A 13,704-nucleotide genomic window follows, 5' to 3' on the forward strand; every position below is an offset into this window, starting at 1 on the left:
TATCCCGCTCACACCAGATATTTATTTAGAGCCCCTTTCTTAACCTTTTATCAGCCAGACTGACATTTTGTAATAATTAAAAAAGCATAATTATTACAAAGGACATCACATTTGTGATTATTAAGGAGTATTAAAAGTAAATTGTGATTCTTAAAGGATCTGCATAATTTTTCTACAGACTTAGACATCTATCCCGCTCACACCAGATATTTATTTAGAGCCCCTTTCTTAACCTTTTATCAGCCAGACTGACATTTTGTAATAATTAAAAAAGCATAATTATTACAAAGGACATCACATTTGTGATTATTAAGGAGTATTAAATGTAAATTGTGATTCTTAAAGGATCTGCATAATTTTTCTGCAGACTTAGACATCTATCCCGCTCACACCAGATATTTATTTAGAGCCCCTTTCTTAACCTTTTATCAGCCAGACTGACATTTTGTAATAATTAAAAAATCATAATTATTACAAAGGACATCACATTTGTGATTATTAAGGAGTATTAAAAGTAAATTGTGATTCTAAAAGGATCTGCATAATTTTTCTGCAGACTTAGACATTTATCCCGCTCACACCAGATATTTATTTAGAGCCCCTTTCTTAACCTTTTATCAGCCAGACTGACATTTTGTAATAATTAAAAAAGCATAATTATTACAAAGGGCATCGCATTTGTGATTATTAAGGAGTGTTAAAGGTGATTTGTGATTATTAATGGAATCACATTTGTGATTAAGAGGGTATTTTATTCAGTCAGCTACCAATTTAAATTAAGAATTTAAAACTTCCATGTTTTTTGAACTAAACATAGTAAATACTGATAAAAAATAAAAATATATAAAAAATATATGCTGGTAAATTTAATATTAATGAAAATATACTTGTGAATTTAAATGTCTTTCTTAACCAAAGTTACTAAATACTATAGACATTACAAAGTTACTAAATACTATTAGCTCTACAGTATTTAGTAATTTTGATACTTACTAAATGATTAAGTATTTTAGTATGCATGACTAAGCATTTTAGTAAATTACTGAAAAATTAAGTTATCAGTCTCGATATTTTTTTTTTAAAAATGACGTGTTCAAAAATTGAACATAGACTACTAAGCATAACTATAATTTTTTCTTGTCTTACATCTGCAGATCAGTGACAACAACTGCTACGGATTCGCCTTAGCTTTAAAAATATATTTTTCCTAATGGGTGTTTTATTTTAATGAATTAGAATTACGCGAATTTCGCCCATTTCTAAGCGCAAGTTATTTAAACGGAAATATATTAGATCATATAGAAGAATATTTAAGCTCTAATAATTTAAAAAATATATGTTAGTTTCAAAAATGTTAGCTACTACTGGAAAAAAAAAGAAAAGAAAGAAAAATAAGAAAAAATAAAAACAATAATAATAATTTGTGACAGCTTCAAATAGTTGCAGTCTCTGGTAAAGATGCCAATCCTATTTGATTAATTTCTGTTCAGAAAACCATTTAAGATAACAATTTAAGATATTTAAAACGGATCACTCAATAATCAATTAATCGGTATCAATTGAAAACAAAATTCATTTATGTATACAAAAAAAATAATTTTCGAAGTTTAAAATGGAATTTATTTATTCATGAAAAAGATAAATATATAGCATTAAAGTCTCAATTCGAAATGACATTTATTTATATGAAAAAGGGAATAATTTTCTCAATTTAAAATGAAATTTATTTATTTATTAAATAAAATTTTCAAAATGCAGATTAAATAGCTACATATGTGCCCTTTTACGTTAAGGGCTAAGTTATTTACCCCGTTAGCCTTAAAAAAGTTGGAAACTGTGACCCATGAAGCTCTTTGTGCCCCGGAAAAGAGAAAAAACTGATAGTAAAACTTGTATTTCATATTTAACTTGTTTACGCGAAAAATAAACAATCCAGGTAACCAAGATTTATTAGAAGTTATAAGTTGTACACAACACTGTTCTCCAGTGGGGGAAAATGATTTTTAAGTAATCACGGACACTTATTCTTTGCAAAATCATGCTAGAAATAAATTGTTTCACTACCAGTTTGTTTTTTGTTTTTTCTCTTTTCGTTGAAACAAGCAAACCATACGCACTCTTGAAAAATATATAAGCATAGATATTACTTTTATAAATTTCTTATTTCAAGTCAATAGCGCCATCTATGTCAAAACGTTGAAACTAGAAACAGACCCTTCCTGAATGAAAAGCTTCATTCCACTTAAGACTTGAGATTTTTCTTTAATAAATACTTCAAATGGTATCAAAATTTATGATTTATTATTCGGTTCTTAATATTATTCAACAATCTAATTTATACGGTGAGAAATAAGGAGGGGGATAAAACAATTTTTTTTTCTAAATTACATTACTTACTAATTACGTTTTACTCCGTGTGGTACTTCGCATTTTTTTGATATTATCATTCTATTCGGGCGAAAGGGACACAATAAAGAACAATATGGTCCGTTCGATATAAATGCGTTGTTAAATAGTAACTTAAATAAGATGATTTTTCCAAAATTTATATCTTCAAAAAAATTTAATTATTTCTAGAGCGTTTGTGCAAAAATCATCTCATTGTCAAGAACATTAAATGTTCTTTACTGAGAATATAGATTTCGAACTATGACGTAGTAAACTACACGTATGTATATCTCTGCAATACGGAATTATAACAAAACGATCTCGATTACCCTACAGAGATTGACAGAATGAGTGTATATAAATGTTTGGAAAAGCTGAATCAGAATCTCTCTAATATATATATATATATATACTAAAAAAAACACTGTAGAGCACCGAGATAGTCTTGTAGAAACATGTTCTAATAGCAACGAAGCACGCAGAGCATGAGTTCACGCTACTAGAAAACTCTAAATTTTTCTAATAGAGAAATTTGGAGATAACCGTGATTGCCTAGTAGTAACTGAGCTGCACTTAATATACATTCATAAATGCGCTGGATGCTAAGTAAAAATGTTATCGTATTTAACACGTTGAATGCCATGAGGGTCACCGGTGACCGGCACTGAGTTTGTTCGTAGCACCACGGGGGTCACCGGTGACCGGTAAAGCCAAGATTATTAGAAACACATAATTCGAGTAAGTATTTAATTATTTTATATTATTATCGTTACTAAAATGGTTTGAAGAAATTAATGCAATATTATTACANTTAATGCAATATAGAACACACAAAAATAGTTTTATTTATAAACACAGAGATGCCAACTTGCTCTGGACAGAGACTAAATATTTTTAAGTGGTAGTTTATTTATTGTGATTCTTGGTTTAATAAATTCAATTTAGTAGATTTTTATCCACCACTATTTCTAAACAATTCGTAGGGTTATATAATTCCCCACTATTCTTAGATTTGTCACGCTATACGTTTCAAAAAAACAAGTAAAGTCTGTCTAATATTTGAAAATTTAGTTACCGTTTGGTCAGGCGGGCAAGCCATGTAAAATTAGCGTGACATTCAACGTGTTAACATAAGAGAACTATGTAGATAACTGAAATTGTCTTACAGTTACTGCACTGTGCCAAATATACGTACAAAAACATACGGGATGCTGCATGAAAAAGGCTAATTCTTTCTAATATAAAAGAACTCTGTAGATAGCTGAAATTTCTATGACGTAACTGTGCTGCCCAAAATATACGTACATAAATGAACTGGATGCTGCATAAAAAGGCTAATTCCTTCGAATATTAGACAGCTCTGTAGATAACTGAAATTTCTATGCAGTAATTGCGCTGTGCAGAATATACGCACATTAACGTGTGGGATGCTGCATTAAGAAGGTTAATTCTTTCTATTATAAGAGAGCTCTGTGGATACTGAAATTGTTTTGCAGTAACTGCACAGAATATGCATAAACATGCGGGATGTTGCATAAAAAAAGTTAATTCTTTCTAATAAAAGAGAGCTCTGAGATAACTGAAATTGTCTTGCAGAAAGTGCGCTGCTGAAATTACACGTACATAAACGTGCAGAATGCTGCATAAAAAATTCTAATTCTTTCTATTGATTTCCTATTTTGACGTTTCTTTCGTCTAGAACTGCAGCAATTACTGTCCTTACAGCTTTCTCGTGAGAAATTATTTATTATTTTTCTTTCGGATCAAATCGCAATATTTGATGAATTATTTCCGGTTAGAAAACCTGCCTCTTAAACAATTACCACAATGAAAAAAAAATCCATCGTTTGGGCCGAAGATTTGTAATCTAATTCTTCTGAAAAAATACATTAATATGCATCTAGGTTTATTGCCATTAAATGTATTTCACAATCTTTGAACAAAGATATGCCTTCAATTCACTCATTAAATATGATAAAAATAATAACAATGGAAGACTCTAGGCTGCAAAGCATTTAGTATTTAAACTACCTGCTTTGCTAATTTTAGGAAAAGATGAAATACTAGAAATAAAAACATTTAATTTATATCTTTTTCCAAGAGAAATAACCTGTCCGTGACTATCCCTTCTTGTGAAAGTTTACGATTTGTACATTATAACTCGAAATAAATATGATTTCACTTTTTTAGTAGAGTTTTGAAATTAATAGAAATTTAAAGTTAATTGTTTCTAAATTTTCAATGTTAAAATTTCTGCAAAATATTAATTATCTATTAAAATTTTATTCAAAATACAAACAATTCGTGTAAATATCTATATTATTTATGAATATTCTTGACTTATTTTAAATTGTTTAATAAGAGAGAGAGAGTAAAGAGATAAAAGAAAAAAATTTCATCAGACGTATTTTTTTAACACTTTTTGCTTATATTATTTTTTTCAAAACTCTATTTTGGATAATAAATAATTTTAAACTCTATTTGTTAATAGTGGAAATTTTTGAAAACTACTTTTAACAGAGTTCATGTGAAAAACATTAATAGCAAACTTTTTTAAATTAATTTCTGTATTATTTAGAAGAAACAAAAATCATTCTTATTAAAACATAACACATTAAAGCTCTTTTTTTAAACACGACGCATTAAATCTCTTTTTTTTTCTTTTTAGATAAAACATAATTTTTTTTCCAACGTAGTATTAATTGAAATATGCTTGCAAATGTAAACTGTGCAAATAGAAATATAAATGAAAACAGTTTTTACATTAATCTTCTATTGTTATCAAATTGAAATTTATTTTTTGAAATTAAGCATATTATGGATGGTGTTTTCTACACTACAGTTTGTCTATGGTAAGAACCCCCCTCTCGCCACAAAGTCTGAGGCCGTCTGCTGCTATAGAACCAAGAATAGCGCATTTCAGGGAGGGATCGTCATTTGAAAATAAAAGGATCTTTATAAGACATTACACTGTTAACAATATAACAACTCGCTGCTCGAACAATATGCTAACACCAACATATGAGGGTGCACAGCTTGCAACAAGAACAAACAGTAATAAACTAATAGAAAAGCGGCCAAATTGGAACTGCCAAAAAAGCAAGTTCTTTCTAAATCTAGCAACCATATCTCCTTTTTAAGCAATACATTTATAAATAACGAAAACAAATTTCCACTTCAAACTTACTAGAATTACTTAATATCATTAATATCTTATAAAATACAGCAGATTTAAGCACAGAAATTATATAATTTATTAAAAACAAAATTATCTATTTGAAAATATTGCCTCGTAGAATAAGCTATAGTAAGCAGCTGTTAACTTTTAAACCGGAAATAGAGCAGGTCAAGAGCTCAAAATTGTTGCTGTTAACATTTATATTGAAAATAACATCCATATCCAGATTATTCTTTGTATGGAAAATAATTTCCATCCATTTTTATAAAGAGTTTAATTAGAAATCTTGAACTAGAAATCTTGAAACTGTATTAGATTTGAGTTTTTTTAATTTATGTATTTAAAAACGAAAGTGGTAATCACACTAGAAATTATCGACTTAGCTTAAATGCTGTTACCACTAAGCTCTACCACTTTTTCGTATACTTTAGAAAGAATATCGTCAGAGATGACAACTAACATACTACAACTTCAAAGATATTTAGGACCTCCTTAGAATACGACAAAACAAAATCGAGGAATCGGTTAGTGGCGCTCCGCGCCAAACGCCGAAATAACCCGAATATCCAGCATCCAGAGATGACAACTGCTCCAGTCATGCCAAAATAATTATTAAAAAAACGGTAAATAACTACATACTAAATTTTGCAAATATTTGACTAATTTTGCTTGCTTTTTAAAAGATATAGCATGACATAACTGCTATAAAGTGGTGAATTATATAAGCCTACGAGTTATTTAGAAATAGTAGTGGATAAAAATCTACTAAATTGAATTTATTAAATCAAGAATCGCAATTGATAAACTACCACTTTAAAATATATATTTTTACTGATCGGAGCAAGTTGGCATCTCTGAGGAGTTAAACAAACTTGACCGGACTTACAGAAGAATAGCAATTTTCGAACAGCAGGAGAAAAAAACGAGCAAAAACCGCTTCAAAACATTTAAGCCAATTACAAATCAGCAAAACTATTTCCTAAACAGCAAATGCCAAGTAAACGCACATAAATTCAGTAATAAGGATAAGATTCATTCCGTTAGATACTGAAGATAATTTTGTTTCTGCCATTTGTATTAGGACAAAAATTTTAAAAATCTCAGTTCTGACGAGTTAAAAAAAAAGGGAGAAAGGAAGAAAAGAGTAAGAACTTACAAAAGGTAGTTTTGTAACACCTGAATTATAGCGATTGTAACTTTTCTTTTAGAATTCTAGGTAGACAAGAATGGAGCTTTTATCATCCCAAACTTGTTAAAATCCAGCTGTGCATAAAATAATTGCCTAGATGTATGGGCAACTTAAAAAAGTTGGTCTGACTTCGAAACCACAGGTACAGTAATAACTGTAAGCCGTAAATACTTTTCGAATTTTCTAAAGAATGCTTTCTTAAAGAAGGAAAATATTCTTGTTTCACTTTCCAGCAAATGATCCAATAATTACAATGATTTATTCAAGCTCTTACAAATATATTTAATATAAGTTGTAATCAACATAAATACATTGAAGGGCTGAGAAGTTCAATAAGAATGTATGTTGATTAATTTTTTGACAATGTTCGAAAATTGATTCAATGTGTTCCTTATCATTGTAATTAATTTCTTTATTGTGTACATATACTAGAGATGAGACAGGCTCAGCCCAAACCCGACAGCTCGAGTCCAAGAGCGATGCGGACTCGGGCTCGTTTACTGAAAAAAGGTTTCGGGCTCGGGCGAACAAATGAATCCATAGGTCTTGAGAGCCATTTTGTTCTAGCTCTCAATTTTTTTTAGTTGTATAGATCTTAATTTGATGAAAACTGAAAATGAATTAGTTGAAATATGGTTTCCACTGAAATAAAAAATGAAAGTAGACGTCGAGATCGGTTATCAGAAAAACATACTTAACACGTTGAACACTACACTAATTTTACATGGCTTGCCCGTCTGGCCAAACTGTAATTAACTACAAACTAAAATTGCAAACATTAGACAAATTTTGCTAGTATTAAAAGATTTAGCATGACTTATTTGAAAAAAGTGGTGAATTATATAAGACTACGAATTGTTTGAAAATAGTGGTGGATAAAAATCTACTAAATTGCATTTATTAAACCAAAAATCTCAATAATTCAGTAAAATTTGAATAAATTTTCTGCAATTTCATAAAAAAGTGTATACATTTTATAGTTCGATATCGTGTTATACGCTGTCAGCCAGTTGTTTTTCGCGGCCTATGTGAAAGGTCAGTGTCAGCAAGCGGTAGCTGAAGCAGCCTAAATGTAATTTTAGTGTCAGCCACCGGTGGTTGACGTGGCCTAAATGTAGTTTCAGTGTCAGCCACCTGTGGTTGACGCGGCCTAAATGGAAAGTCCAGTGTCAGCCATCGATGGCTGACTCGGTGCTCAACGTGTTAAAGGTGGTTGTTTTTATTCGATGCGGAAACTAATACAATTTTTTTATAAATGCATATCCATTTCATTTCATCGATATTTGTTATCGGAAAAAACATTGTTTTTAATTTGGATTTTCCTTTTTCAGCCAGCATATCAATTAAATAATTTCGTTAAAATAGTGGAAATAAATCTAAGACTATTGATTAAACGATATGATGAAAAGATAATATTCTTCGTTCATTGACTAAATGTTTTCAAAATAATTCATAAAATTCGAATCATTAAATGTTTACAAAATTATCAATAGTTTTTCGTTGATTTATATGATCAGAATTGTTAATGAAGTTTATTAAGTATCGGGGTATCATTTAGGATTCCATACCTAAAGCAAAAATTGGGCACCGTTGTGTTAAAGCATTAAAAGAAGTACATTTATATTAGTTGCTATCGAACAATAGTTAAATTGAATTCTATTTTTCTATCAAACATACAAATATGCGATATGGTTTTTTTCTTCATCCTTCTTAAAAAGTATAATTTTGAAGAAGAAAAATATAATATATTGATCAGTAAAGTATTTATTAGAATAAAGACAATTTTACTGAAAATTAAGTATATATAGCTTTACACAGAAGTAATTTTAATTAAAAGAGTGGTAATTATTGCATGAAATAAAATCGAAATCAATATTTTTACTATACAATGGAATCTCGATTATCTGAAGTCATTGGGAACGAACCTACATCAGATAATTAAAACATACGGATCATAGAGTATGGTTTGTATTTATTGTTTTTGCTATCTATTTTCATTAATATGTTCTGAAAACTTTCAAAGCTATTCTTCGGTTATCAAAGTAAAGCCTATGTTTCTCTAACATCTTTGTTTTCTTTGGTTTGTGCTATTATGCAACTGATTTTGAAAGTGCAATTTCGTTCCTTTTGTTCTTTTTAAGTGTTGAAATATTTTTTTTCTTTATTGAATTCTTTTTTAAATTCTTTAATAAAATACCCATTTAACACTATTTTCATTTTATAACTTCAGAACATTTTTTTAGTTGGAAATTTAAAAAGATTATTTTACAGTATTATTATTTTATTTTTAATATTTAGCATTTTAACATTAAGCCTTTTAACATTCAGCCTTTTAACATTTAGCGTTTTAACATTTAACATTGTATTTTCCTTGAAAAGCATTTATTGTTTCATATAAGTCCAGAGATTTGTGTTCAACTTCTTTTAGGCATTTTCTAGGCATATTTTTTTNAGTTTATTAAGTATCGGGGTATCATTTAGGATTCCATACCTAAAGCAAAAATTGGGCACCGTTGTGTTAAAGCATTAAAAGAAGTACATTTATATTAGTTGCTATCGAACAATAGTTAAATTGAATTCTATTTTTCTATCAAACATACAAATATGCGATATGGTTTTTTTCTTCATCCTTCTTAAAAAGTATAATTTTGAAGAAGAAAAATATAATATATTGATCAGTAAAGTATTTATTAGAATAAAGACAATTTTACTGAAAATTAAGTATATATAGCTTTACACAGAAGTAATTTTAATTAAAAGAAAGGTAATTATTGCATGAAATAAAATCGAAATCAATATTTTTACTATACAATGGAATCTCGATTATCTGAAGTCATTGGGAACGAACCTACATCAGATAATTAAAACATACGGATCATAGAGTATGGTTTGTATTTATTGTTTTTGCTATCTATTTTCATTTATATGTTCTGAAAACTTTCAAAGCTATTCTTCGGTTATCAAAGTAAAGCCTCTGTTTCTCTAACATCTTTGTTTTCTTTGTTTTGTGCTATTATGCAACTGATTTTGAAAGTGCGATTTCGTTCCTTTTTTTCTTTTTAAGTGTTGAATTTTTTTTTTCTTTATTGAACTGATAATAGTTTATTGAACTTTATTGAACTTTAAATTCTTTAATAAATTACCCATTTAACACTATTTTCATTTTATCACTTCAGAACATTTTTTTAGTAGGAAATTTAAAAAGTTTTTTTTACAGTATTATTATTTTATTTTTAACATTTAGCTTCGTAACTTTAAGCATTTCAACATTTAGCATTTTAACATTTAGCATTTTAACATATAGTATTACATTTTCCTTGAAAAGCATTTATTGTTTCATATAAGTCCAGAGATTTTTGTTCAACTTCTTTCGATCCCTAGGCATATTTTTTTAAATAAATAACGGTGAAAATTAAATATATTATAACTAACCTGAACTATTTTTTTTTCGAAAAAATATTCCAGCCTATAATTAAACGCATAAAAATCCATTGTTTCATAAAAACTTATCAACCATCAATTTCTTTTCAAGCAATAAATTTGACCGAGAGGAAAGATATTCCATAAACACCGCAGAAGGTTGCCTTTCAGCGATTCGCTAAAATGTTCAAAAACGTATAAAAATTGCAGTTTAGCGATTATTTTAAAGGATTTTATAATTTTTTAAATTAAAGTTACTACTCAAGCAAAAGAATAAAAAATACCTGACTTAAAGTGCATTTTTAAGAAAATCCTTGTCCAACATCTGGAAGTCATCGGGCAGGGCAGGTAATTATAATAAAGGAAGTTAAGATATTTTAATTGTGTTGGTACATGGCAATAATTGACTATTGTCAATAGATAATGAGTAACCATTGCTCTATTGATGAGAATTTTCCGCAATAGAAATCGATCTTAATGGTTCAAGGAGGTGACATCAAATATGGTAATTGCTCGATCAGACGATAGTTCTAGTTACGAAATCAGACATAGAAACGTACTTCCGCTGAATAAACGCATCTCTTTTTGGAGTATTATCATTTCCGACCACCAAAATATAAGGAATAGCAGCAATCTAAGAAATATGGTCCTAATAGTTTGGTCAGAAGAACAGTCAAAGCTTTAAAGTCCTTTATGTTTATTTTATTTTTGCTTATTTCGCCATATCTTGAGAAATTTTTAAGTCAATTAAAAAAAATATGCACGCAATTATAAAAATCGCTTATCCAAAGATTATTTTACACAAAAAAAGGATTTTTTTAATAAATAATTATTTATCACGTTTTATAATTTTATTTAATGATAGCCGATATATAATTGAAAATTTTGAATTTACGAGAGTAAAAATTCTTACATCATTTTAAAGAACATACTTTTTTATGACATAATACAAAATGTGAACGAAATCTCTTAAATAATTCCTAAGAAATCGAATTTTAAGTGCCTGCATTTTTAAAAATTGGTATCTTCAGGAACTGTTCAAGCCATTTCTTTCAAATTTTATAATTTGACGTATGAAATTACATTCTTTATACTGATGCAAATGCTTGAATACATTACAATTCAATTTTTTACGACTATTAATAATTAAAATAATAATAAATAATTATTAAAAACTTGCTAGCTTTGGCGATCAGCTCGGTCACCTTACAAAATTATTTTATACAACATATAAACTTTAATGGAAACAAATCCGAATGCACAGCACAATTGTATTTAAATAGCCCCCTTTTGCCCCCTCATACCTTAATATTTTCACAGTCTAGCTGTTTCCCGCCGCTTTGCTAGCGTGGAAGTATTTAGATTTAAATTTTAACTATTTTCAACTAGGGGGAAAAAATTCTGGTATAATTGCCGAATTGTATAGTAACGACATTTCTGGTAAGAAAAAAAAACATAATTCTGCCTTTAAAAAAATCAAAATATATGGTATTTAAAGTATTCATTTAGTAGTTTTTCCGTTCATATATTGACCGGAATTTCTGATTTTAAAAATTATGGTTCTTTACACATATTTAGCAAAAAATTCAAAACTAAAAAGTTAATTTGACCAAATAAATGTTTTTTATGTCATGTTCTAAAGTATCTTGATAAAATTACAAAATTTTACTACATATAGAAAATTTTATCACATAAAAAACATATTTTATTGTTAAAACCAAAAACATTACCAAATCGCATCGTTAAAAAGTATTGAACTTTTTGGTAAATTTTAACATATTCTGATAATTTTGACCATACTTTTTTCCCCTGTGAAAAGATGTTCACAACATTGTCAACGTTCTCTATATATTGAAATATAGCATTAATTTAAAATATGTTCGACTACCATTAAATCACACAAACTACAGTAAGTATGAGTTCGGATCATTTCAGCGTAATAGGCAGCAGAATTAATAAAACTATTTCCATCTCAGTTGTGAGATGACATGGAAAACTCCTCCCAAAATTCCATTATGCTCTATACTACTTCCTCACGCGCCACTTGAACCAAAACTTGAGTTTGTGTTTAAAATTTCTACAGTCATTTTAGAAAGGATCAAAACTAAATCTAAATAATTACTTTCGTAATTAAGTTTTTATTCCTATAAAAATATTAAATCATTCTAAATAAATACTTAACGCATAACATTTAAATGTTCTAACCAAATAAAGTGAATCTAAATAAATGCTTAACGTTTAACTTATTTTTAAAACAAGTTAAACGTTAACTTATTTTCTAACACTATTTTAATTATTTCTCAAGACAACCTAAAAAAAAATGAATACTAACTATAATGTTGCCATTATAGTTTATAGTGCAGGTAAGAGAAATATATACATAGATTATTTTTTCATGGAATTTGGATAAACAAATTTTGTAACTGTATGCAAAAAAAAAAAATTTCAATTTGCTTGTAAAGTTCACGAGACATGGAAAAATATTCTAAAAGTAAAAATAATATTAAGAAGTCCAAACTTTAGACTTTTCGTCAGACTGTTGGGACCATATTTCCCAGATTGAGGTTTTAAAGATTAAAAAATTTTCCACACAATTGTAAAATTTGTTTAGCCAAAGATAATTCTGTGTAAAAAATAACTTTTAGTATAGATTTAATATTTTTTTTTATTATTTAATGCGAGTCAAAAACATTTTGAATTTTAAGGAAAACGATGTTCGACACCATTTTGAAGACTGTAATTTTACATGACAAAATACAAAATTTGAGGGAAATCTGTCAAATAGTGCTTGAGAAATCGAATTTTTTTAGTCGAATTTGATTTCTTGGGAAGTAAAGAAATTTATTAAGATATAAATAAAACAACATATCTAAGTTGCAACAAATTTATTGTTCTCATTATTTACTAAATTATAAATTGCAACAAAAATAATGAAATGAAATTTTTAAAAGAATGCAATTTATTTGAAACAGTAACAAATTTAAAAGAAAATAAGAGAATTTTTTTGAAATAAAGAAATAATTCATACTAATAAAAATAAAATATATTTGAACTGATTTAAAAAATTTGCCCATTGTTTTGGAAGTTTTATTTATTTATTTATTTTGTAAGTTTTTCTTTAATTTTAAGACTAAGTACTTTTAATAAAACTTAAATTTTATTTCTTCCCAAAATAATTTTTAATTACTTAACAATATTAATTGTATAAATTCTCACTTTAAAATAAAAACCAAGCTTAAAAAAGGACAAAGAAAGGGAGAAAGAAAAAAGGAGAAAATAAATAGCGGGTGAATTTCGGTATTTTTTCACGATTTTTCGCTATTTTAGGAAATTTTCTGTAATACAAAATAACAACTTTAATTGTTAAAATTTGCCGCTGCGTTTGTATTTAAATAAAGAGAAAAAAAATTTACAAAAATAGGAGAAAAAATTTTTGAACTTAAGGCTGTTAATTATTTTTAGAGATATATTTGAGTTATCAGTATTTGCTTGTAGCTAGCATCGATTAAATTAATTCTTTCAATCAACT

Source organism: Parasteatoda tepidariorum, chromosome 9 (genome assembly GCF_043381705.1).
Source record: "Parasteatoda tepidariorum isolate YZ-2023 chromosome 9, CAS_Ptep_4.0, whole genome shotgun sequence".
Classification (NCBI taxonomy): domain Eukaryota; kingdom Metazoa; phylum Arthropoda; class Arachnida; order Araneae; family Theridiidae; genus Parasteatoda; species Parasteatoda tepidariorum.